We start from the raw sequence: 22,405 nt of genomic DNA on the forward strand, positions 1-22,405 counted from the left end.
GCTCGAACCGGGATTCTTACGCTGGTCCTTGTGCTTTATTTTTACTTCTTTCATACTCATATTCTCCAGGATTATGTTAGAAATCAATCACAAGTATTTGTTTCATTTATTTACTTATTTATTTACTTACTTATTTATTTTTCTACTTTGCCTCCAGGGTTATCACACTAAGAATCCACTGCTCCTGGAGGCTATTTGTTTTGCTTTTGGTTGTCATTGTTGTTTAAATTTGTTGATGTTATCATTATTGTTATTTTTATTGATGTTCTTGTTGTTGGATAGGACAGAGAACTGGAGAGAGGAGGGGAAGACAGAGGAATAGAGAAAGATAGACACCTGCAGACCTGCTTCACCACCTATGAATCGACCTCTCTGTAGGTGGGGAGCTGGGGGCTCCAATCAGGATCCTTATGCCAGTGCTTGCACTTTGCATCATGTGAACTTAACCCTCTGAGCTACCTCCTGAACCCCAAAAGTCTCTCTCCCCCCACACCCCCATGCCCATCAGCAGTGGCCACTGGCTTTTGATGTAGACAAACTTTAATTCTGAAGCTCTGTCTGTCTGCCTCAGAGTCCATAGGCAGTGCCACTACACCAGCTCGGCACACTGCTTAGACCTTAGTCACAAGTATTTGAATATAAACCTATCATCTCTGTATATAGAATACAAATAAAGATGATTCCAGAAGAGATGGTACAGGCAACAATGTGGCAAAGTGGTCAGTGCATGGGAACGTCAGGTGAGCTGAAGCTGAGAAAAGGTGTGTGATGCTCTTTCCTTAATATTAGAGATGGATGAAGACCACAGTGCTTATAAAGCAGTTGCAGTTTGATCCTTAGTATTTCTTTCTATCAATGCAAAGATTAATATAGCTGGAGGCAAAGGCAGACTGGCACTCTGCTGGGCTTTGAGGATGCCATAGAACATGATGAATTGGGTGGTTGAAAATAACAATTTATTCTCTCAGAATTTTGAAGGTCAGATGTCTGGCATCAAAATGTTGACAAGGCCACACTATCTCCAAAATCTCTAAAGAAGAATCCTTCTGAGTTGAACACACATGTTACAATAATTTTTTTTACAATAAATTTTACAATAATTAAGTTTGAGCCCCTAATCCCCAACTGCAGGGGGACAGCTTTGGAGTGGTGAAGCAGGACTCTCTCTCTCTCTCTCTCTCTCTTTCTCTCTCCTTCCCTCCCTCCCTCTCTATCATCCCCACCTCTATTGATTTCTGGCTGTCTCTATCCAATAAAAAATATATAATCCTTCCTTGACTTCACCAGCTACTGGGGGCTTTTGATGTTCTTACCTCCTGATAACATAAGTCCTGTTATCATCTTTGTGTAGATATAATTCTCTTCACTCTGCCTCTGAATGCATTCCCTGTGCAGGTGAGAATAGTTATCACTGTCAGGCTGCACCATGGAGAAGAGAGAGAGGATATTCAGAGCGAAGAGGGAACACAATTCTTTATTCACACGGACACCTCAGAGTTGGGTGAGAGCGCAGTGGTTCGGGCCACGTGGAGCTAGCAAAAATGGCCACCTCCCAGACCATCCTCCCTTGCGTCTAATCACCAATGTGAAAAGCGGGCAAGAGAGGCAAGGGGCGGAAGGAGAAGGGCTTTATAGAGCAACTACCAGGAGTGACATGTCGGGACAGGATTGGTTGAAAAAGGCACTGAGAGAATATCGTGGGAAATGGCAAAGCTTGAGGAGACAACTTGGCAGATGTGACTGCATCTGCATAATTCCCCAGCATATCACTGTATTTAGGGCTCTAAATTCAGAAAGGTTCATGAAATAATATATATTGTCCCTTATCTTTTTATAATTTGATAGTTTTTTTTAAAGATTTACCCATTTATTCTATGTCAAGTGAAAATCCAGTATACTGCTTAACATTAAACCAATTGGTGATCCCAAGGATTAAAACTGCAGCCTCCAGGACCTCAAGCGTGGAGACCCTATGCCCTAACCCTGAGCTATTTCCATTACTGTCACTCTCTTCAGCACTGAATAGCACCCCATTGTCTGAATGGACTACACACCGCGTATTTCATCACTAAAGAACATTTCAATTGCTTCCAGGTTAGAAAACATCTGTCTAAAGCATCAGTAAATGTCTACGTGCAGAATCGTGTGATGAACACAGGATAGTTATGTGTCAAGACAATGAAGTGTGAATATTGGATGTCTGGTCAAAGTAAGCTTGCTTTTGTAAGCCTGGAGAACTGTTATTCACCATAGACATACTATTTTGCTTTAATTTCTGCAACTGAAGAGTTCCTGTCCCTCTGTTTCCTCACCAATATTTTATGATCTCAGTATTATGGATCTGGCCATTTTAATTAATGTATAAGGGCATCCTTTTTAAAAATTTGTATCCTTGCTTTAATTTGCAATTTACTTCATGGTATCTGACGTAGAGCTTATTTTGGATACCTAATTGACAACATCAGGCTTTCTTATTGTTGCTTTCTTTTTTATTAGTGATTTAATAATGATCAACAACATTGTGGGTAAGGACAATTCCCACTGCCAGAGTTGTTTTAAGAGATACATGAAGCAGATATTGCGGATTTACATTGCCAACAGTAGAGGCAATAATAAATCCACTTGACTCTCTGCAGAAATGTATCGAAGGTTTGAAGATGAATATCTGTTTATTTGAGGTTCTAGAATACATAAATGTACTCAACCTAACACCTCCTTTTCTGGATATATCTTCCAGAATCCTCTGTAGCATGCCAATAGTAACACAAGTGTTACAGCTGGCATTCATGTAGAGCTGAGTGCCAATAAACTTTCTAAATATTTTACATGCATAGATTCAATTAGGCTTTACAAGTACTCTAAATCAGGATTACTACTGTTTTTATTTTACATGTAATATTACATGGTTGTCTATAGGAAGAATAAATCTTCAATTTTTTTTATATTTGTTTATTCTCTTTTGTTGCCCTTGTTTTATTGTTGTAGTTATTATTGTTGCCATTGTTGTTGGACAGGACAGAGAGAAATGGAGAGAGGAGTGGGAAGACAGAGAGAGGGAGAGAAAGATAGACACCTACAGACCTGCTTCACCGCTTGTGAAGTGACTCCCCTGCAGGTGGGGAGCCGGGGCTCGAACCAGGATCCTTACGCTGGTCCTTGTGCTTTGCACCACCTGTGCTTAACCCGCTGCGCTACAGCCCAACTCCCATAAATCTTCAATTTTACACTGGAATTTTTAGCATACTCAAATTCTGATACTGGATTGAATCAGATCCCATGTTTTAAGTGGGGTTCATAGTTCAAATCTACCAAACACTTGTTTATCAACTGGAAGTGGTCCAGTAACTCTTATTAGTATTTTTGTTCTTCATTTCATTTAGAAAATATTGAAGATCAAATTCAGAGTTTCACACTGACACATTCCCAATGATTTATTTCTATGGGCCAATATTTCATTTAATCATTTTTTAATGTAAGGGGGTGGGTAAAAGGAAGAGAGTACACATAAGGCCCTGACCCACCCTGCATCAGGCCCTCTGATGCTGTTTTCTCGTTGCTGTCATGTGATGACAGAGAACAAATAGTCAAGTTACTTATTTTTTTTCCCAAAGCAATATTCAGCTTTGGCTTATGGTGGTGTGGGGGATTGAACCTGGGGATTTGGAGCCTTAGGCATGGGAGTCTCTTTGCATAACTATTATGCTATCTACCTCCAATTGTTTATAAAAGAATCCCTTTAGGGGCCTAGAGGCGGCCCACCCAGTTAAGTGCACAGATTACAGTGCACAAGTACCTGGGTTCAATCCCCTGGTCCCCACCTGCAGGGGGAAGTCTCACTAGTGGTGAAGCAGGGCTACAGCTGTCTCCCTCACTATCTCTCTCTACACTCTCAATTTCTCTTTGTAGCTGTAAAATAATAAAAAATTACTTTGAAAATCTCTTGTGGGTCAAGAGCAGGTGGAAATAAGATTTGGGATATGCTTCTGAAGGACACAGAGTAGACTCAAGGCTTGACCTGATTGTCTTGACCTCTTTTGTGTTTTACCAGCCTGCAGGCATCTTGAGAAGTAGTTGTAATCTGCACTACTAGTTAGAAGCAAAGGAAAAGACTATGTCTGATATAACTAAATAAGAACATTTTGCTAATCTCCACACTTCTTTTTCTCCCTGTCTCCCCACCACACCTCTTTCTAACTTCTCTTACGCTCACCCTGAATCAACCCACTGAGACTAGTCTCCCAGGAATGTTACATGATAGCAGAATTGAGTTCTGGTTCTCATTTCTCAGAAAAAGGGTAAGGCATGGAAGCTTCCTCAAGGCAGGGGAAAGAGTGCACGTGGCAGTGACACACTATCTAAATGGAATATATTTCACCAGTCTCCTTTTTATAAATTTGCCATTTCTAGAGATATTTCTATGCTTTTCATGCAGAGAAGAGGAGGAAAGGAAAGAAGTTAGACAAATGAAGAGAAGAAACAAGGGAAGAAGTAAGTCATTTCCACACTATTGCTCATATAATTTCTTCCCTAATATATAACTTATAAGAAATATGCCCATGATCAAGGTCCAAAGCTAAAGGCAGTTTATCTTTGAATAAATTCTTCCATTAAGGCAATATTTGCTGTCTCTGACAAAAGATAATGCTGTCATGATTCTCTTCCGCAAATAAAAATGCAAATGAGACAAGCTTTGTGACCTCAGTGGAATTCGCAAAATTTGTGAAGACTGCAATGGAAAGAACTGTCTCCTCAGACTTCATGTATTGAAAGACCTTGCCCTTAGGGATAGTCTGAGGAGGTAATTCCTTGGGCACTGATAAGGTCATGAGGGCCAAGTGCCAGGAATGAGAATAGTGCCATTCTAAAAAGGGACCCCAGAGATCTATTTTTCCCCTCCACTCTGAGGGCCCAAGAAAGTGATCGTCCAAAAACTACCCTGCTACTCATCAGTTCCATTCTTAGGTGCAAAAAAGAGAAATTAATGTGTCAACTAACAAAAGCCATGATAAAAAGTTTATTGGATTTTCTTTTATAGTGGAGCCTAAATGTGAACAAGAAATTAAAGAGATGGGGGTGGGGAGATTGAATGAAGGTCAATCAAAAAATGTTCATGCCTGAGGCTCTGAAATCCTAGATTCTATCCCCCGCACCACCATAATGCAGAGCTGACTAGCTTTGGTAAACATTTATTAACTAATTGATGAATTTACTTACCTTGATATAAATGAATAAACTATATCTATGTACAATTAACAATGGTATTTTCTTAAAATCAATGGAGAGAAAAAGAAGTTAGCTGTAAAGAGTGTATTCTGTATGATTTCACTTCAATATATCTTGAAAATATACTAAATTGAGCTGTGTTTGTGTGTTTGTACAAGCAACAAATATCAGTTACAAATATGTACTTGGGGCTGGAGAGTGGGTGAACGTGTCTGATCAGGAAGAAATATTATCCAGTTAACTTTTTTAGGTCCTTAGGCTTCTTGGGTTACAATTTTAGAAATACATAAAACCATCACGGTGGACTCCAAATATTTGCATGTCCACACATATGCATCTCTTATACCTGAAAAGCAGCGTGATTTCTACATCTTAGTAAACTGGAGTTCTTTGATGTTTAATTGAAAAGGAATTGCTCCTCCATTCCTTTGCACTCACTCTCTCTATTACAAAACAAACTCTTCTGTTACCTTTCCAGGGAATCTCAGGTTATACTCTTGGCCTTCATCATTTTAAAATAGAACTAAAAAAGAAAAAGGAAAGTGAGATAGAGAGAGAGAGAAAGAGAGAGAGAGAGAGAGAGAGAGAAAGAGAGAGAGAGAGAGAGAAAGCAGGGTCCTGCTGTCTGAAATAGTTGAGTAAATTGCCCCCATTGCAGAGGGAGAGAGAGAGAGACAGAGAGAGAGAGAGAGAGAGAGAGAGAGGCAGGTTCCTGCTGTCTGAAATAGTTGAGTAAATTGCCCCCATTACAGCATTCAGAAGCTAATCAGATAATTGCTGCTGGCCTCAGAGCAATGGGGTTGTGAAAAGCAGCCAAGGATAGAGTCAGTGTTTCATGACTGCCCCAAGCCACAAGCTCTTGCACCCAATCAATAAAAAATCATCTACAGATTTTTGGACTTTAAGAAAGTAGCATTTCTATGAATGTTCTAGACAGATACAAGAAACAGCTTGACTTCAGGTTTAAGGATATCTTGAAAAATAACAATTCCCATTGTTCAGAATTATTCTGACTGATGAATAAACTAAAAAATCCAACTCCTTCAGCAGAACAGAATGTATGTAGTTATATATTGACTGTGCCCTTGAGAAAAACCTAAGGATTTCTTTCCTCATAAAGAATATTTGTATCATGCCACAACCAGTTGATTTGCATCAATTGAACAAGGGTGAGTGAGAACTGCAACATGATCTGGTGGTTCACATAATATACACACACATATATGTATGCATATAGTTGGCTCTTATTACTGTTGAATACAAGATATCTTACGACAAATCTGAATGTTTGATTTTAGCAAAGCCTCTTTTGCAAGGCCAACTACAAAACTGAAGAAAACTTCACTTAGAATTTACTATACCCTTTGACATGGACATGAAAACCACATTTTGAAGAGGGGAGGCAGAATTAGCCAGTGTTCTCACTATATCCCATCCCAGAGAAATCCAAACTAAAATCAATATTTTCTGACCTTGGGGAAAACTCCATAAATTTCTACAGAATTATAATTATTTCTTTAAAGTAAAGTAGTCATATCTGCTTTCAACTATGTAGATGACCTTGGCATAAATACTTCCCTGTTTTAATTTTAATTTATCAATCTTAAAAATAACTAGATTAGAATAGTGTATCTAAAATGTTTTGGGTTTGTACCTACCATTGATAGCTAAAAATAAAATGTGTCCCTTCTTATTTCCTGCCATAACACAAAAAGAACCACATAAAAACTAAAGACAATTTTATTTGAACTAGAAATCTGTTGGGAAGTTGTAATTCAAACCACCCAATCTATTCTTTTCTATAATAAGATTATTATAAAGCACCCACTCTCATAACAGGAACTTATGATGAAAGAACTGGATTATATAACCAAGGACAGATTTTTTTCAAAGTTCAACATAATTGAAGTATATGTATATTCTTCCAAAACTGCTTAAAATAGAAAACAAAGAAAGAGTAAGTTTTAAAGTACTGAGTGAATGTATGTTCTAATGTGAAAATGACACTCTTTGTATAGTATAGAGGAGGAAAGATAATTTATAGTTATGCTATCCCATAGTTTTATATAACAATTTTTAGAAGAATCTTATTTATCTGTCCTTTCTTTTCTTATTAGTGATTCAATACTTGTTTAGAATATTCTTAGACTTCAGGGATACAGTTCTTTTGAAATAAATAAAATATTTTAATGTTATATATATGCATGCATGTATAATTCGTGTGCATTTAAAATTAGAAAATGTATTTAACATAATCATGCTTACATATGAAACACTGTAGCATGCAGTAGTTTATACATCAATGGAGTACTTTTGTTTTCCATTTTTGCATTTCTCACTGTCCACAAGTAACTATTTTAGATCAACTACCTGTCTACTTTACCTTTGCTTTCTGCCACGGTAGTGTTTATACTGCATACTACCTCTCTAGTCATCAGATATGTGAAATAGTAAGAAAATAAGCAGATAAAAATCAGTAGTCCTTATAATGCTAGAACATTTCTTATTAATTAAAAACCAGTTCTGACAGATAAGTCACCCACCAGAGATAACAATTCAGTCTTTTCTTGAGTTAATAAAATAATTGTTTTGGAAGGTTATTTTAACTAGGAAATTTTGCCTTATAACTATTTTGTCATATGGACATAGTCTCCTCAAGGTAGTTAAGAGCTCAATTCACCCACCACAACACTGCCATCAGTTTTCAGTATAGGGCACCTGAGTGAAAGCAGATAGGCGACCCAGGGAAACAATTTTGTACTATACCCTCCCCCAGAGTTCTGTACCCCTAGCCACAACCACCAGAGATATCATTAATTCTAAGAAATAGCTTGGTTATTCTATTTTTTTTCAATTTTGCTCTATTTTGATGATTTATATTCCAAGTATATGTGAAACTATCTAGTAGCTGTTTTTCAGTGCTTTACTTATGTCACTCAGCATAATCATCTCTAGTAACATCCATCTTGACCTGAAGAATCCAAGATTGTTATTTTCATTGCAGAGTACTATTCCATTGATTGTATATCCCATAGTTTTTTTATCGAGTTGTCTATCAATATGCATTTAGGTTATTTCTATATAGCTTGTCTGTTGTGAATAATGCAGATATGAACATAGGGATGCATACAATTCTTCCAGTTAGAGCTTTTATGCATTTTGGATCTATGCCTAAGTGTGGTATTGCTGCATTTTAATTGTGATCCATTTTGATTTGTTTAGAGACTCATTAGGCAGCTTTCCGTAGGAGTGCACAAGTTGCAAATCTGACCAACAGGGGATCAGAGCTTCCTTTTCTCCACACCCTCTCCTATGCTTGTTATCTCCTCTTTGGTTAATAGACCCTATCCTCAGAGATTTTCAGTAGTGATGTTCTCACTGCTGTCCTCATTTGCACTCTCTCTAGATCTCTGCTCCACATGTTATTCTGTGAGTAACATGGGTGTTGTGTTTAATATTTCAGAGCTCTTTTTTTTTTCCTTTTATGTTTGAATAAAAGTTGCAGAGGAAGCAACTTTTTTTTTTATTTAAGAAAGGATTAATGAACAAAAACACAAGGTAGGAGGGGTACAACTCCACACAATTCCCACCACCCAATCTCCATAACCCACCCCCTCCCATGATAGCTTTCCCATTCTCTAGCCCTCTGGGAGCATGGACCCAGGGTCATTGAGGGTTGTAGAAGGTGGAAGGTCTGGCTTCTGTAATTGCTTCCCCGCTGAACATGGGCGTTGACTGGTCAGTCCATACTCCCAGTCTGCCTCTCTCTTTCCCTAGTAGGGTGTGTCTCTGGGGAAGCTGAGCTCCAGGACACATTGGTGGGGTCTTCAGTCCAGGGAAGCCTGGCCAGCATCCTGGTGGCATCTTTTATGAACCAGTCCTGTCTCATTATTCTCCATTGTACTACTCTGTCCATTTTTTTCTCATCTCATTGTTCTTTACAGTTACTACTGTTTATTTCTGGTACTGTTTTACTGTTCATCACCATCCTCAAAATTTGTGTTCCTTTGCTTTTTCTTCTTTTGAGGGGTGGTGGTGGTGGGTGGGTTGGTGGACTCCTTTCAGTAATTCAAGCAAGTCAGATAGTATATTTTTTTCTTTTTAAATGATAGTTGATTAGGGTATAATATTCATGACTGACAATTATTATCTTTTGGTACTTTAAATACATCTTCCCACTCTCTTCTTTCCTCCGGTATTTCTGTGATAAATCTGACCAGAACATAGTAGCCCCACCATTGAAGCATGTCACTGTTATCTTTTCTGAAACATACTGCAATATATTTTCTGTGTACATGACTTCTTATAGCTTTATAATGATGCTTGTTGGTGTAGGTCATATTGGGTTCAGAATTTTGTGGTTGTCTTTCCTGAACTTCTGTGTTGAGTGATTTCTCAGTTTGGAAAATTTTATGTTATTATTTCCTGGACTATAACTTCCAACCCTTCTTTATTTTTTTGTTGTGTAGTTCCATTAGCACTAACTATACTTTTCTAATGGAGTCTTCTATTTCTGGAGTTGCTTGATTTTTCTTAAACTTTTTAAAAATCACAATTGGTTTCAAATACTGTGATATATTTTTTTCTAAGTTTCTTATTCTCTGATGATTGAGTCTACTTTTAAGATTTATCACTTGAGTAAAGAATGCACACAAGATGTTATTCACATGCTCTTTTGAATCATTTTATTTCATATTTATATCTCCTTAGTGAAGGAGTCTTTAAATTCTTGGAAGTCTTTTTGAACCTATAGAAACCCTAAAAGAATCCAGTAGAAAAATGTGAGAAGGTAGTAAATAATATAGTAAGGTGGCAGACTAGAAAAAAATAATATGCAAAATTTGGTGGTATTCCTGTATGCAAACAAAAAGTTAGAAAAATAAGAAATATAAAAATTTATTCATCTACTATAAGCATCAAAAATAATAAAATCTCCAGGGATATACCAAACAAGGGATGTACATGACCTTTATACTGAAATCTATGAAACACTTTTCAAGGAAATAAGAATAAATATAAACAGATAGAAGGAAATCAAGTGCATGTGGAATAGAAGAATTAATATAATTAAAATGACTAGTCAACCAGCTCCAGTTATCATGAGCTTCCTATGAAGGTCCTAGCAAATTTTTTCATGTGAGTAAAACAAAGGACACAAAAGCTTATCCAGAGGCAGAAAATAGAATAGTGAAAGCAATCCTGAGAGAAAAGAACAGATGTGGAGACACATATTGCCTGTCCTCAAGACATACTACAGAACCATTATGAACAAAATGGCTTGATACTGGGACCAAGGAGTCATGCAGACCAGTGGAATAGATCTGAGATCCCAGAAATTATCACCCACACCTAGGGACATCTATTTTGTTCAAGGGAGCCCAAAAACATAAAATAGAGAAAGGAAAGTCTATTCAACAGTAGATATTGGGGGAAGTGAGTTGAAATATGCTGAAGAATAAAAGGCCACCACATTCCATCAACTAAAAAGTAAACTCCAAATGAACTAAAGATTAAGATGTTATACCACAAATCATCCAATTCTTAGAGTCAAACTATTAAAGAACCCTCTTACATATAAATTTTAGAAACATCTTTGCTAATGCAAATTCAATTGTAAGGAAACCAGAAGGAAAAATAAATCCACTGAACTACATCAGACTGAACATCTCCATATCAAAGGAATCATCACCATAACAGAGACTAACCAGGAAGTGGGGGAAAATCTTAATGTGTCATACTTCAGCCAGAAGGCTAATAAGCACAATGTTCTAGATTTTGATAGTGAAGAAAACCTGTATTGTCTATTGTAAGTCTTATGTGTCACTGGTCAAAACCTGCTAATACTTAATATTTATATAATTTCTATGTTTCCTTGAGCAGCAGGCATCTCATGACCAAAAACTATTTCTCCAATTCAGGACTGTTTTAGTTGCATTTAAACCAGTTTAAAGGTTGTACAATAGTATATAAAATTAAATATTATTTTATTTATTTATATTTATACGAAAGAAACATTGACTAAACCATAGGATAAGAGGGGTACAACTCCACACAATTCCCACCACCAGAACTCTGTATCTCATCCCCTCCCCTGATAGCTTTCCTATTCTTTACCCCTCTTGGAGTATGGACCCAAGGTCATTGTGGGATGCAGAAGGTGGGACGTCTGGTTTCCCTGCTGAACATGGGCATTGCTATCAATACATAATCCCAGCCTCTCTCTCTCTCTTTCTATAGTGGGGTGGAGCTCTGGGGAAGCAGGCCTCAAGGACACATTGGTGGGGTTGACTGCCCAGGGAAGTCAGGTTGGCATCATGGTAGCTTCTGTAACCTGGTGGCTGAATTTTTAATTGCAATAATGAGTCATAGCTTAAGAGTTTTATTTATTTTCACTATTACCTGCAGATACTTGAGTAGTTTGGGGAATTTTCCCTCTATCCTTATTCTTTTTATTATTTCAATAAAAAAGGGATGTTGGATATTGTCAAAGTCTTTCTCTGCATCTGTTAAGATAATCATGTGACCTTTGTATTTCCTTTGATTTATGTGATGAATCACTTTTATTTATTTATGTATATTGAACTAGGCTTGCATCCCTAGTATAAATCCAACATGGTCATGATGCATAGCTTTGTAATATACTGCTGTAGCCATACTACTAAGCTTTTGTTGAGTGTCTTTGTTCATCATAGATATTGATCTGTACTTTTCTTGTTTGTTTCTGTCTCTGTTTTGGCATCAGGGTGATGTTGAATTCATAGAAAATGAAAGAAAGTACTCCAGTGTCTTTGATATTTTGGAGAACCTTGGAAAGTACAAGTGTTAGCTACTCCTAGATGGTTTTCTTAGTATTCGTATTCACTGGGCTTGAGCTTTTTCTGATGGAAAAGGTTTTGATGACTCTTCAAAAATTTTAGTTGTAAGTTTTCTACTCATGTTTTCTAGGTCTTTCTGTCTTAGTCTTTGGAAACTTTATGCTTGAAGGAAATCATATCTGCCAAGCCCCACTCAATTCCAGAATGACGGGTCTGACAGGATCAGCACCCCAGAAAACTCTCTTCAAGGAAGAAGAATTCTGGGAGTGGGTCTTGGCATCCTGAGCAGATCTAAATTGGAAACTCTGATTATTGTTTTCATTATGTACATGGTAATGATGCTGTGTAATCAGGGAAGAACAGCCAGTGTTCCCAGATTAGATACAGATGAACAGGAAATGCACACAAAGCAATGAGGTAGACGAAGTTATGGGTCATCAAATACATGAAGTTTTAGGAAAAATTCTTAATAATACTTACTCACCTCCTCTTAGGAAATATGTTAAAACTCTATATAAAATACTATCTGCTAAGCCTATTACTCAGAAATGCATCACCTCATAAAGTACGACATTTCTGTGTAAAACCGCAAGGCTATCTAATCAAGAAATGAGCTTTACTTTCTGTTCCAGATATTGTTTATGTAAGACTGAAAGATATATAAACTCTCACAGGCTGACTAAAAATTGAGCTCAGATTCACCCTCCAAATGAGTGTGGTATCATTCTGTTCTCCTCTGCGCCAACTCCTGACCCACTAGGTGGTCGCCTCCGGAGTTCCCTGATCCTTCCTGCTGCTCTTCCGCTGTAGCAGTCCGTCGCACATATCCATACATTTCTTCCAAGCTCTCTACTTTGATGCCTTACATTAGTTTGTTAAGGACTCATAGGACCATCACCACCGCCTTATTTATTATGCTATTTATAATATTTTTTCTTAAACTGGCCACAGATTTATCAATTTTGTTTACCCTTTCAAAGACCCAACATCTAGATTCATTGATCTTATGTATTGTTCTTATGTTTTCAATGCCATTTATTTCTGCTCTATTTGTTTATATATTTTTTATTTTGCCCCAACTACTGGCTATATATTTCCATTGCTCTTCTGTTCCTACATCCTTAGGCCATTCAGTGAAATCTTTTATTTGAGTTTATTTTTTTTCTTACTCCTAATGTGAGCTGTAAGTTTCCCTCTTTGTAATATTTTAGCTATGTCCTAAATATTATTATATATCATATCTTTATCTTCATTCATTTTCAGGAGTATTTTAATTTCCTCTTTAATTTCCTTTTCAACCTAGTAGTTGTTAAAAAGGTATTGTTGAGTTTCTATATTTTGGGGATGTCTCTAGCTTCCTGGTATAATGTTTAATTTTGTTTTAGTCAAAGAGGATGCTTGGAATAATTTTGACATTTTAAAATTTATTGATGTTGTCTTCATAGCATATTATGTGGTCTGTGTATGAGAATGTTCGTTGGGGGCATGAGAATAATCTGTATTCCACTTTCTTGCTGTGAAAAGCTATACAGATGTCCAGTATGTAAATCTACGCATCATTTAATTCAGTTTCTTATTTCTTTTTTAGTTTTCTGTCTGACTGATCTATTTCAAATAGTAGAGTAATCCAGTCTCCCTATATTCTTGTATTATTATAAATATATTTTCAGTCATTTCAGTAGCTGTTTTATATATTTTACCGCCCTTTATTTTTCATACAGATGTTGATTATTGGTATAGCTTCATGGCTGAATGACACTCTGAGCATTATATAATGTCCATTTCTTTTTTTTAATTTATAATTTATTTCTTTATTGAGGAATTAATGTTTTACATTCAACAGTAAATACAATAGTTTGTACATGTATAACATTCCCCAGATTCCCATTTAACAATACAACCCCCACTATGTCATTCATCATCTTTCATGGACCTGTATTCTCCCCACCCACTTTTACTTTGGTGCAATAGGCCAATTCCATTTTAGGTTCTACTTGTGTTTTCTTTCCTGATCTTGTTTTTCAACTTCTGCCTGAGAGTGAGATCATCACATATTCATCCTTCTGTTTCCGACTTATTTCACTCAACATATTTTTTTCAAGGTCTATCCAAAATCGGCTGAAAATGGTGAAGTCACCATTTTTTACAGCTGAGTAGTATTCCATTGTGTATATATACCACAACTTGCTCAGCCACTCATCTGTTGTTGGACACCTGGGTTGCTTCCAGGTTTTGGCTATTACAAATTGTGCTGCCAAGAACATATGTGTACACAGATCTTTTTGGATGGATGTGGTGGGTTCCTTAGGATCTATCCCCAGGAGAGGAATTGCAAGATCATAGGCAGGTCAACTTCTAGTCCTCTAAGAGTTCTCCAGACTGTTCTCCACAGAGGTTGGACCAATTTACATTCACACCAGCAGTGCAGGAGGGTTCCTTTGACCCCACACCCTCTCCAGCATTTGCTGCTGTTACCGTTTCTGATGTATGACATTCTCACAGGAGTGAAGTGATATCTCATTGTTGTCTTGATTTGCATTTCTCTGACAATCAGAGACTTGGAGCATTTTTTTCATGTGTTTCTTGGCCTTTTGGATCTCTTCTGTGGTGAATATTCTGTCCAAGTCCTCCTCCCATTTTTGGATGGGGTTATTTGTTGTCTTGTTGTTGAGTCTGGCAAGCTCTTTATATATGTTGGTTATTAAACTCTTATCTGATGTAAGGCATGTAAAGATCTTCTCCCATTCTGTGAGGGGTCTCTTGGTTTGGGTAGTGGTTTCTTTTGCTGTGAAGAAGCTTTTTAATTTGATGTAGTCCCACAGGTTTATACTTTCCTTAGTCTTCCTTGTAATTGGATTCGTTTCATTGAAAATGTCTTTAAAATTTATGCGGAAAAAAGTTCTGCCAATATTTTCCTCTAAGTATCTGATAGTTTGGGGTCTAACATCCAAGTCCTTGATCCACTTGGAATTTACTTTTGTATTTGGTGAAATACAGTGATTCAGTTTCATTCTTCTGCATGTTTCAACCCATTGTTTCCAACACCATTTGTTGAAGAGACTCTGCTTTCCCCATGTAATAGTCTGGGCCCCTTTGTCAAAGACTAGATGTCCATAGGTGTGGGGCCTCATTTCTGGGCTCTCAATTCTATTCCACTGGTCAGTATGCCTGTTCATGTTCCAGTACCAAGCAGTTTTGATGACAATGGCCCTATAATACAGTTTGAGATCTGGGAATGTGATGCCTCCGGTTCTGTTCTTTTTTTCAATATTGTTTTGGCAATTCTAGGTCTTTTCTGGTTCCAGATAAACATTTGTAGCATTTTTTCTATTCTCCTAAAAATGTGCTTGGGATCTTGATGGGGATAGCATTAAATTTGTAGATGGCTCTGGGTAATATATTCATTTTGATGATGTTAAATCTTCCAATCCATGAACATGGAATATCTTTCCACTTCTTTGTGTCTTTTTCAATTTCTTTGAGTAGTGACTCATAATTTTCAGTATACAAGTCTTTCACTTCTTTGGCTAGGTTTACTCTTAGATATTTTATTGTTTTTGTTGCTATAGTAAAAGGAACTGATTTCTGGATTTCAATTTCTTCTAACTTAGTGTTTGCATAGAGGAATGCCACTGACTTTTGAATGTTAATTTTATAGCCTGACACATTACTGTATTTCCTGATGATTTCCAAAAGCTTCTTGCTGGATTCCTTAGGTTTTTCCATGTATACTATCATGTCATCTGCAAATAAGGAGAGTTTGACTTCTTCTCTTCCAATCTGTATCCCTTTAATTCCTTGCTCCTGCCTGATTGCTATGGCAAGAACTTCCAACACTATGTTGAACAATAATGGTGATAGTGGGCAGCCCTGTCTAGTACCTGATCTGAGGAGAAATGCTTCCAGTTTTTCACCATTGAGTATGATGTTGGCTGTAGGTTTGCTATATATAGACTCCACTATCTTGAGAAATTTTCCATCTATTCCCATTTTTTGTAGTGTTTTGATCATAAAGGGATGTTGTATTTTATCAAAGGCTTTCTCTGCATCTATTGATATGACCATGTGGTTTTTGGTCTTGCTTTCGTTGATGTGGTGGATCACGTTGATTGATTTACATATATTAAACCAACCTTGCATGCCTGGGATAAACCCCACTTGGTCATGATGAACAATCTTTTTGATATACTGCTGTATCCAGTTGGCTAGAATTTTGTTCAATATTTTAGCATCTTTGTTCATCAGAGATATTGGTCTGTAGTTTCCTTTTTTGGTTGTGTCCCTGTCTGCTTTGGGTATCAGGGTGATGTTGGCTTCATAGAAGCTGGAAGGGAGTATTCCAGTGTCTTCAATCTTCTGGAAGACTTTTAAAAGTAGAGGTCTTAGTTCTTCTTTGAAAGTTTTGTAGAATTCATTTGTAAACCCATCTGGTCCAGGACTTTTATTTTTGGGAAGATTTTTGATAACTGTTTCAATTTCATTAGCTGTGATGGGCCTGTTCATGTTATCCACTTCCTCTTTACTTAGTTTTGGAAGTTGGTAGGTATCTAGGAAATCATTCATTTCTTCCAGGTTCTCTAGTTTGGTGGCATATAGTTGTTCATAGAAGCCTCGCATGATATGTTGGATTTCTGCAGTGTCTGTTGTGATATCTCCTCTTTCATTTACTATCCGATTTATTTGGGTCTTTTCCCTTTTTTGTTTTGTGAGTCTGGCTAAAGGTTTGTCGATTTTGTTTACTCTTTCGAAGAACCAACATTTACTTTCATTGATCTTTTGTATGGTTTTCCTATTCTCAATGTTATTTATTTCTGCCCTAACTTTAGTGATTTCTGTCCTTCTGGTTGCTTTAGGATTCTTTTGTTGTTCTTCTCCTAGGTCTTTAAGATGTGCAATCAGGCTGTTCATTTGTGCCTTTTCTTGTTTCCTAATGTGTGCTTGTATAGCTATGAACTTCCCTCTTAGGACTGCTTTAGCTGTGTCCCAAATATTTTGATAGCTTGTGTCTTCATTTTCATTGAACTCTCAAAACATTTTGATTTCTTCCTTGATTTCCTCTTTGACCCAGAAGTTGTTAAGAAGTGTACTTCCTCATTTTGGGACTGTTACTAATCTTTTGTTGATAGTTAAGTGTTAGTTTAATTCCACTGTGCTCTGAGAAGATGCTTCGGATGATTTCAATGCTCTTGAATTGGCTGATGCTGTCTTTGTGGCCTAACATATGGTCTGTCCTTGAGAATGACCCATGTGGATTTGAGTAAAATGTGTATTCCAGTTTCTTGGGATGAATGACTCTGAAAATATCCAATTGATCTAGTTTATCTATCTCTTCATTTAGCTCCCTTATGTCTTTATTGCTTTTCTTCTGGGATGATCTGTCAAGTTGAGAGAGTGGGGTGTTGAAGTCCCCTACTATGATTGTGTTACTGTTAATATATTGCTGTTGCTCTTTCAGTAGAAGTTTGATGTATTTAGATGGCTTCTCATTGGGTGCATATATGTTAATAATTGTTAAGTCCTCCTGATTGACTGATCCTCTGAGCATTAAGTAGTGTCCATTCCTATCTTTTTTAATCTTATCTATTTTAAAGTCTATCATGTCAGATATGAGAATAGCTGTTCCTGCCCTTTTTTGTGGGCCATTGACTTGTATGATAGTTTTCCATCCTTTCACTGTAAGTCTGTGTTTGTCTTGTTGTGTTAGGTGAGTTTCCTGTAGACAATATATTGTTGGGTTGTGTTTTCTGATCCATCTCCCTACTCTGTGTCTTTTAATAGGTGAACTCAGGCCATTGACATTTATTGATATCAAAGATTGAAGATATTTTAACACCATTCTTGTAGAGTTTTAGAGTGTTTTGATATACGTCCTATTTGTGGTGGTCTGGTTGTTTATAGGAGACCTTTCAGAACTTCTTTCAGGGCAGGCTTGGTGATAGTTGCTTCCTTCAGCTGTTGCTTGTCTGAGAAGGTTTTGATGCCTCCATATAGTCTGAATGACAGTCTAGCAGGATACAGTAGTCTTGGCTGAAAGCCTTTCTCATCGAGCACTCGATAGATATCTTGCCATTCTCTTCTGGCCTGTAGTGTTTGTATAGAGAAGTCTGCTGCTAATCTTATGGGTTTTCCTTTGTAGGTGACTCTTTGTTTTTCTCTTGCAGCCTTGAGGATCCTTTCTTTATCCATATTCCTTTACATTCTAAGTATGACATGTCTTGGTGTCTTTAGGTCTGGGTTAATTCTCTTTGGGACCCTCTGGGCTTCTTGAATCTTTATGTCTTTGATGTTGTCTAGACTAGAGAAATTTTTAGCTATTATGGCCTGGAGAATGCTTTCTTCCTCTCCTTCTCTTTCTTCCTCTGGTAAGCCAATAATGCGTATATTGTTTCTTTTGAAGTCATCCCATAGGACTCTGTTGTTGTTTTCAGCATCTCTTAATCTCTTTTTGAGATCTCTTACTTCTTTTTTAGTTGTCTCTAATTCATCCTCAATCTTGCTAATTCTGTCTTCAGCCTCAAAGATTCTATTCTCTCTGCCCTCTACTGCTTTCTGGAGTTCATCTATTTTGTTGCCCTGCTCTGATACTGTTTTAGCTTGTTCAGCTAGTTGCCTTCTTAGCTCAGTGATTTCAGCTTTCAGCTCTCTAATAACCATGAGATAGTTAGAATTTTCTTCCATATTCTCATTTGTTGTTCCTGCATTTCTGATTAAATTTTTTCAAATTCTTTACTCACTCCTGTTATTATTTCCTTAGCTAATGTTTGGATGTTGAACTCGTTGTTTTTTGCTTCACCCTCTGGAGGACTTTTAGCTGGACTCTTGTCCTGGTTCGAGTCTCCAATATTTTTTCTTGTTTTAACCAATATAAATATTATGTTATGAGTTCCCTTTATCAGTACTTTTCAAATTATTGATCACTATTGCCTGGATTGACTTGTGTCTAAGTAAGTTAATTAAAGGGCTTACAGTGGTGGAAGTTAACAGTTTTTTCAATCCCTGAGTTGGAGCTCAGTGGTGTAAAAGCCTCTTTTTTTTTCTTCCCTGTAGGCTATGGGAGCCTGATGGCTTTTAAACTATCAATAGGCTTCTTAGCTTAATCACTGACTCCTGACCAAGAGATAAAGCAGGGTGTGGCGGAGATAATCCAGTGGTTATGCAAAGAGACTTTCACAGCCCCTCAGCTATGCCACCGAGGTATAGGTCTTCTCCTGAGTTTCCCGGTTAGATCTCTGTCCCCTGGTGTCCCTCCCTGTTGCTGCTCCAGATTCTGAGGGTAGTAGCAATGGAGACTCAGAGTTGCACTTGGTGAGTCTCTGGGGAGTCCTCTCCTCCCTTCTGCTGTCCCCTTGTTGTGGAGCAGACTGGAGGTGGTGTCTCCACTGATAAACTGTTGAACTGTTAGCAGTCACTTAATCTCTCCTTAGGCCCCTCTCTCCTCTCTGTCACCAGCCACACGTGTTTATACTCACGGGTGATTTACTGGGTTCCTGTGGTCATGCTAGTCCTGTCTTGTTTCGGTCTGGGTGGTCTCCTTTGGTATTCCTAGTTGATCCGGGAGAGGAGAGGAGAGAAAGCAATCTGCTGCTCGTAGCTCCACCTCCAGAAGTCAAATCCTGTCCATTTCTATCATAATTTACCTTTATTATTTTAAATTCTATTGTGTCAGATATGAAAAGGTATGGTTCAGCAATTTAAAAACATTCATTAACTTGACATTTCTCTATCCTTTCACTTTGAGTCTATTTCTGTCCTATCAAGTCAGATTTCTTGAAGACAGCAAGTGGTTGGGTTATGCTTCCTGTTCCATGTTTCTCCACTGTGTCATTTGACTGGTGTGTTTAGACACTGGTATTAAATGAAATTACAAATTTAAGATATATATTTTTAAACTTAATTTATCTAAAAAAAGGAAACACTGCCAAACCATAGGATAAGAGGGGTCCAACTCCACACAAAAACCACCACCAGAAGTCCATATCCCATACCCTACCTTGATAACTTTCTATTCTTCATCCCTCTGGAATTATGGACCCAAGGTCATTGAGGGATGCAGAAGGTGGAAGGTCTGGCTTCTGTAATTGCTTCTTCTTTGAACATGGGCATTGACAGGTTGATCCATATTCTATAGTGCAATGATTATGTTAATTATTCTCATGCCTGAAGCTTTTAACCGTGGTTCTTCTGTTTACCTTTCCACATTTTATTGAGTTTAAACTGTTTAAACAACCTTAAAATCATACTAGAAAGGACTTCCAATTTTAATGGAGTTATCAATTATAGTAAACTTCTAATCTGCTACAAGTTTTGTTTGACAAGTAAGTGAATTTCAGCTGTCAAAGTCTTCACATGAAAAAGCATCTACTCAAATGAAAATTTCTGGAAATCCATTTGGACCCCTGTTCTCTGACATCGCAACGATTAAAAGCCTCAGGCATGAGAATAATTAACATAATCATTGCACTATCTGCCCCACCCATAACTCATACAGTTTTCTGGATTAAACATTTCAGATTCATGTCAAAACGTAAAAGAGAACTCAAAGGAGGGAAAAAACAACTTTTTGGATTTTTTTCTGGATGTCTCTAGAAATCATGACTGCGTCCAGCATTTTTTTTTAAGTCAATGTCAAACAAAAATTCAGTCATTCAAATCATTCTCTTATGAAATGCAACTTGAACCAGATTATCAAGATCTCACCATGTAGGATTAAGAGTCCCTGGAGGATGTCCTAGTCCAAAAAGCTCCTCAAAATTCCATTTAGGGCGTTTCTGACTGTTCCTGCTGGATTGCTTCAGGCACCCATTTTTAAAAGTGTCTTCCCATCGAAGAAAGAATCCAATCAGGAGAGTAGAACGAACCACGTGTCTCCATACTTGGGAAATGCCAGGGTACTCGAGAATGTTCTTCAAATTAGAGTAGTCCTTCTCTACAGGAAACATTCGAGAAGAAGTCCAGAAAGTTCCAGGGGAAATCCCCATGCATATCCCAAGGTCTACGATCACAGTCATAAAGAACCAAACTGTGGCCCAGAGCAAAATGTAGTCCTTTTCCTCAGGAAACATGGGAGAGGGAATCCAGAAAGTCCAAGGAGAAATCTCCATGCATCTCCGAAGCTCTATGATCCCAGTCATAAGAAACCAAAGTTCCCAGTCAGGGAACTGAAGTGTGGCCCAGAGTAAAATGTTCCAGAGACAGAGAAACTGTCTCATAATGAAACAGTAGAGGCTTTGGCAAACCTCTTCGTAAGTAGAAGAGAAGACCATAGTGCATAGGTAGGCTAAGTCTTCACTTATCTGGGAGTTGCGCAGGTCTGGTCCCACGTTGTGGCGCCATATGTTGTTTTCGACGGGCTAGCTTCACGGGTGAGATGACCAGGGTCTCATGGTTGAGCTGTAGGCAGTATCTCTTCATTCATGCAGGACGCAGCACAATCTAAGATGAGCTAAGCTAAACTCAAAGTACAGTACTCTAAAACTCACAATGCTGTCTTTATATATACTTCCCAAGTAGGGTGGAAACAGGATGTGACATAGAGAGGGTGGAGAGAAAAGTGACTGGTGAAAATAAGGGTGTGATAAAGAAGGGATCAGGGTGTGACAAGGAGGGGGTGGTGGAGCAAAAACATATCATGAAACAGTGGGGATTGAACCAATGCTCTGGAGGGAGGTGCTTTTAACAGCGGTTATGTAAATAGAATGAAGTGGGTATGTAAATAGAATAGTGTTAAGCAGGGGGGATTTAAACCAAATGAAACAGAAGGGGTCTCATGCATACCAACAGGGAAGGTGTATAAATATTGTTGACTGCAAACCCCATCGATTTGATGTGATCTAGGGCTTATATTCAACTTAGGAGCCTTTGTGACCTCTGCATCCCTGTAGATCCGAGCTCACATCCTGTGGTCATAAATAGGAATGTTCCAAGCAATCCCAATATCAGGGCCCATCTTAGCATACAGTATGTTGTCCATCCTCCCTTCAGAGGATGGAACATTCTCTACCGTGGTTGATGTAAGTTGAGGGCAAGGTCCTATGGGGGCTCACAAAGGGGTCTGTTTTGGTGTTCTTGACAGAGATGACCAGTAACAATGGAGAGAGAGATTTATTCAAGGTCTATGCCCATCATATCTGTTTTGGTATACATATTTGTTTAGAATACATAGAAAAACCTAAAGAATCCAGCATAAAACCTCGGGAAGTTATTTGACAATATAATAAGGTGTCAGGCTACAAAATCAACATGCAAAAATCAGTGACATTTCTTTATGCAAACACTAAATCTGAAGAAGACATCCAGAAATCACTGCCATTCACAGTTGTAGAAAAATCAATAAAATACCTAGAAATAAAGCTGACCAAAGAAGTGAA

Source organism: Erinaceus europaeus, chromosome 1 (genome assembly GCF_950295315.1).
Source record: "Erinaceus europaeus chromosome 1, mEriEur2.1, whole genome shotgun sequence".
Classification (NCBI taxonomy): Eukaryota; Metazoa; Chordata; class Mammalia; order Eulipotyphla; family Erinaceidae; genus Erinaceus; species Erinaceus europaeus.